Source organism: Micropterus dolomieu, linkage group LG13 (assembly GCF_021292245.1).
Source record: "Micropterus dolomieu isolate WLL.071019.BEF.003 ecotype Adirondacks linkage group LG13, ASM2129224v1, whole genome shotgun sequence".
Lineage (NCBI taxonomy): Eukaryota > Metazoa > Chordata > Actinopteri > Centrarchiformes > Centrarchidae > Micropterus > Micropterus dolomieu.
Genome location: NC_060162.1, coordinates 7,156,536 through 7,162,746, shown reverse-complemented (window position 1 = coordinate 7,162,746; position 6,211 = coordinate 7,156,536).

The following is a 6,211-nucleotide window of genomic DNA, read 5'->3' as shown; positions in this document are numbered from 1 at the left end:
CCCCCCCCCCCCCCCCCCCCCCCCCCCCCCCCCCTCTTGGCCCCACCCTGATGAACGCTAGGAGAAACTGGCAGATTTGCTGCTCCAACCTTTTTATCCGCGCACATCAGCTCAGTTAACCCCGCCGTTTAACATCAAGCGAGCAACATCTTCCAATTGTTCCCCTTCTTTGATCCTCATCGTCTGAGCCTTCACTCATTCTTTCAGACAAAAACTAGCCTGGATGTGATTATCCGCCCTGTTTGGCCCAAACTTGAATTTCTCCTCAATCCCTTGACATAAATGTAGATGTATTGGTGGAGAGAAGTGGAGGATACATCTGTAACATGTGTCAGGGTGTATTTTGCGCTTGATTCAATGCAAACCTGCTGTAACCCATGACCTTTGATTCAAATGGCATTCTGCTGCAGGGACAGTGGTGGGCAACTGCAGTAAGCAAAATGTCTTTTACAGAGCTGAAAGAGGCTGTCTCACGTCAGGTTTACTGTTCACAATGTCTGTACGTTCCCCTGGACTGTTTATTTTGTCACAATTCATTTGGTTGTGACAAATGTTCATCATGCAAATGACTTCTTTTAGTAAAAATGTGCAAACCTTGACTGCTCCCGCAGCGGAAATATCAGTATTTCTTCCATCCCAGCCACTGTACAGGTACAGTTAGCTGACTGTTGCTACAGCCTGAATGACATGATTGTTTTACAATATGGGTTATATAAGCATACAACTTTAAACCACAGTTTAAATATGTTAGAAATCATTTTGCAAGCCTATAGCATGAGGCTTTTAATGTGGAGGTAATTGTTCTTTAGGCAACATTAGAAGGGGAATAAGGGGTGGGAGACAGGAAGCGTCATTCTGGCTCAATCTCCAGAAGCAGATCTTCCGGTTGACGGGTGCTTCCCTGCGTTAACGCTACAATAATATATGAGTCACAGCGCGGCCTGATAGATGAGGAGATGAATAGGAGGGAAGGGCGGAGTGGGACGGGAATAAAACCCGTACAAAACCACGCTGTGCAGCAGCAGTGGAATTAGAAATGTATTTGTTGAAGTGCAGATAGGCAAAGAGGGTGGTCTGTTTGGGCAGTAACTTTGCCTGGTGATCTATTGCTGTTCTACTCACAGTGACATAGTGCAAAATAGATACCTTCTGTTGTGATTTCTGCAGGGGAAAGCTTGTGCACACAGGATTGTGAATGTGGCATGTCGCTTAAATGCCTCATAGAGGGTGAAAGAGAGCTGATGTGTATGACACTCTGTCTATATTTCACCGCAGGAGGTACATGGACATGCTGGTCAACTCTGCTGAAAGTTTATTTTTGAAAATGACTCCCAAAAATAAATTCAGTTCTTCTGCGACCACACTGGGTCTGGATCAGGTTGCATTCCAGGACATATAATAAGCCAGATGACTGGGTTTCCTGCTCCACAGATGCAGATCTTTGTGTTTCTGTCCCTCTACTCCTTAATCATCCTCTTGGGTGTCTGTCATTGGCACAATCTGCACCATTTCCCAGCGTGTAATGTATACACTGAAAAACTCCCAAGCAGCAAAATCCTCAATAAAAAGACATAATGATGTGCTGACATCCCATACAGGGAAAACCTCAGTTCAATAATGTATGCACACATGCATAGACACTAAAATGAGTTCAGGTTTCCCTCTCAGAAACTACATGAATTCATGTTGCATTCTATTACTGGTGGTAAGATTTAAAGGCCGCTAAGTTGTGGGACGATGACCTCCAGAGCGACCCCCCGCCCCCTGCTCCTGGCCAAAGGAGCACAGTGAGGTTCTCCTTTTTAATAAGTCTCTGCAGGCCCATCCATCTTACCAGAGAGCCTGTCAGTCTGTGCTCAGGGATTTATCAGGTTGAAAAATGGACCGGCTCTCACATGAAAAGGCTACTGGGCACTAAAGGGCCCAACATGATTGTGGATGTCGCCGTCACAGAGCTGTTTCTCAGCTGTCGGCTAACTCTGTTTCCATTGAACTAAACCATAACCTTGTCCACATAATGCAAAAACAAAACATTCTTTCTGTTGCTTTCCATTCTAAGGATTGCCCTTAGCCTTATTTAGCATGTTAGCATGTTAATGAATGAAATCATTTATAGTCTCCTAGAAATTACATTTATAAACTACTAATTTGTGCTGACAATTATCTTCTGCAAGAAGATTTTTTATTTTTTTTTGTGGCCACGTGGTGGCAGCATATATAAGTTTTGACGTTGATGTTTCGTCAACTTTTATGCTGAATTTATGCTTTTATGTGAATATTGTTATTTAAGGCTAATATTTACTCTATTTAGCTCTGTATTGGTCTCTACCAACTTCTTTGGAGAAAATCTCATTCTGTAGTGGCTAAATACTCCACTACATTCACCAGCTAGTCACTAACTGCAGCCAAAAACAACGCCATGAGAGCGGTGAGAGTGAAACCTAACAGTAAAATTGCTACTCATCTAAACAATGAGCTGAAACTCGCTATAAAGCACTGTAAAGTAAAGGGGAGCAGCATATTGGGGTGATAATTTTCCTGTAGGTTTTTTCATGTAACATTTAATTGTTTTCACATTAAATGTTACATGAAATTAACATGTTGACTTGTGCTTCAAGTCACTGTTGACTTATTCAATATTAAACCAAGACCACAAAGTGTTGTAGGTGCGTAAAGAAATCATGTTTTAGTTGCAATGGCAGAAATTGTGGGAAAACAAATGAAATACTGTTCTTTGTCAGTGAACAATTTACAAAACCTTTCAGTCAATATTTTGTGACTTTGTTATCGACTAGCTATGTTCATTAACACCATTTCCTCATTATCGTGATAGAAATGTAATAATATGGGGGGCATTACATGTCTTTCAAAAGAAATCTGCTGTTTTCATAGTATATAAATGACCTTTGGAAATAACGTGACAACATAAAAGCCTGTAATGACACACTAAATCTAAATCAAAATAATCACAGCAGTGAGAGGCGATGGTAAGTTTAAACAGGAGCACAAACATCCAGACACACACTTGTACAGATGGTGTTTGACCATTGATCACCAGCCTCAATGGCAGCTCTTATCAGCGATTTGGTCCATCGGCTGTTTGCGCTTTCACAGTTCAATCAGCACTCTGTGATTGTGACTCCTTCTCTCTGTAAAAGCATTTATTATCTCTGTTTGTGTGTGTATGTGTGTGTCTGTGGTGGGGGTGGGGGTCAGAGAGCAAAGGAGGAAAAGTAAATGAAAAGGATTCCCAGAGTTGCGAGGTATAAAGGTTGCAGATGGCTTTAGCGACCTCTCGTTCTCCATCTTCGTCAGGAAACTTAAAGTAATTATCTCTTATCTCACAGCTGAGCCTTTTGTACCATCTATCGAATCCCTCAGTGACACTTCACAGCTTTTAGTAGGAGAGTGATGCACTATGTGTGCTTTTGAAGTACTGTTTGAGACAGTTCCTCCACCTGAGCAGACAGCATTAGGTACTTGATGTAATATAACAGCTAAAGTGTTGGACAGATTGAAACTTTGACCTATATTAAAATTCAGGGGATCACCAAAGTGAGAACAAACCATCCCGTTGGGAACATGAATGTGTGTACTTCTTCCACAACTGGTGCTCTTAAAAAATTAAATAAATAGAAATGTCTCTTCTACCAAAGGTTTATTAGATAAAAAGTTATGTCGTCCACTTGCCAGTTGTCAAGCTTTGTCTGTTCAATCAGTAGCAGAAAAAGACAGCCGGTGGAGCAGGTGGGTGTAAAACAAGCCCTGAGTTTGTTTGTTTCTCACCCCCACCTGCTGTTGCTTCCTACTTTCATTTATTTTGGGTTTCCTCATGTCATCCTTCACTTCTCTGTCTGTGGAAGGTTGTTCCCAAGCCCCTCTCCCAGCAGGGATTTACAGATGGTAGACAGATAACAGTAGTTCTCTCCTGCTCCAGCTTTAGGTCCTGGTTTGATTGGAGTGTTAGTTATTTCTGTTCATTTTTGTGGCTCCTTTTTAACAACAGCCCCTCTATTCAAGTTGCCTTCACGACACCTGTTTGAAGAATCTGTGACCCCAATTTATTGTGTGTTTATTTTGCTTTTAGACCAGAAGGACACTCACTCACAAACATACACGCAAGCAAACAGACTGAAAGGGCCAGTTACCTTGAAGGTCGCCACAGGTGTTTGGCTGTTCCCATCTTTTCACTGACATTTTGCCTCAGCAGTCTTTGTTTGGTTTTAGTCATGTGACCTTATAGTTCCTCAAAGATGAAAAGTTCAAAGAAATCAAATCAACATTTATAATCTGTTACATTTCCTTGTTATGTAGCCATAAAACTAGCTATTAGTCGTGATTTATATGATTGTAATTCCTTTCCAGTTTGTTTTTCATCGTGGTTACAGCCCAAGGATTTTAAGTTGAATATGTCAGGCATTTAAAAAAAAAAATACAGTTGTTCAGCTTCAGCGCTTTTGCAAACGTACTGGATTGATTAACTTACACCAACTTTTGGAGCTTGGCCTCTCAACCTAGAAATACAACAGTGATTAATGTACTTTCACTAACACATTATGTCCCAGACGTGTTGTACTACTGAGAAAAGTGGGTGTTAAAAGAATAAATATACACTTATATGTACTTTGAATCAGTCAAACCCTTTTGGCAAGGTAATGATATGATCATTCCTGATTCCCATGCACTTGAGTGTTACACAGTTGTCTATGTGGGTGAGTACGTTTTAAAACAGTACGATAACAGTTTTTTGGCTTTTGTCGAGCTTGAACCTTATAGCTCCCTCATGTTTTACGACTGTCAGTCAAGCATGTGGGTCCTTTTTGTCTTAGCTCCCCCGCAGGTTCCTTGGCTCAACTCCATACCTAGTAGTTCTGTTGTAATCAGTGGAGTTAAATGTGGAACGACAGGTCAACAGTGGATATAATGTAGGTTGGTTCTTGTGCTAAGGTAGATAATATAATAAGTTGGCTGTAAATCCAAGAGACATTTAGGTTATTATTATTGTTATGCTCTGAGAAAAACATTTAATGAAACAGAATGATTTTTCAATGGGTAAGAATTTAAGAGCATTCTACCCAGCTAGCCCTGGCCAGTCTTGTCTCGTATTACCACTTTGTACCTCAGGAGGAGGTAATAGCATATAGCTCAGGCCTCCCCTCCTCAGTTTCAGCTGGGAGATATGCACCTCTTAGTTGTTTTAGTCTAATAAATATGAAATCACAAATTCTATTTACCTTATCAAACAGAAAAATAAAACCATATACCTTCTGAATTCAAGTTTCTCTCTTTGACTGAGCTAATTATCTTGTAAAGCAGCAGTAGGGAAGTAGGGAAAATTACTTTTTTTCATATTTGCTGAAACTATCGCTATATCCTGATAGTCGTACATGAGACCGATAATCTCCTTGTTGTGGGTTTGGTGGGAGGGGCTTAGGGGGGTGATACATGCAGCAGAGAGAGACACAGAAGATTTTGCATTGTTTCTTCAATTGTTACCGACTGCTGCTTTAACTCAAACTTCACTCGAACCCAACAGAAACAAAATAAAACTCACTGAAACTGTATTGGTTAATCATTTCAATGTTCTAACAATAACTAACTCTGGTTTGGTTGAAATAAACTCTTAATGCACCAAATTAGATGTGAAAATATTCTGGCTCTACACGCTGTTGTTACCTCTCTGATGCTTGACCTCCCTCTCGCTTCTCTCCTGCTTGATGCCTCTCCTATCCCCGCCTGAACCCACTGTGTCTTCGTCAAATGTGTAAACAAGAGAGTATATGATCAGCTGAGAGACACAAAATACTGATTGTGCTTTAGGTTTAACTAAAGCTAAACCTGAAATAATGGAAGTTTTTGCCACTTTGGGTCAGCGGAAAGAAGTTTTGAACATTGACATTTCATCTACTTTTGAGTCGATATGGCGAACTTGTTGGCAAACAGTTGCTTATTTAAACACACAGTTAGGAAGCAACATTATCAGTAATTTGGAGTGGCGTTTTCTGGAGCAAATGTAAGGCCAATATTTATTCTCTTTTAGTTATGTTTTTGGACTCACAGGCCACACATATACATGTTTTCAAGATTAAAAAAAAAAAATCTGGAGGAAAGAACTGTGAGGAAAATATACTGAGCTAGCAACATTTGTTGGCCATACCATTCAAGTATATTACCAAAGACTCTGTTGGTCTGGAGGTCGGCTGCCGGGAAC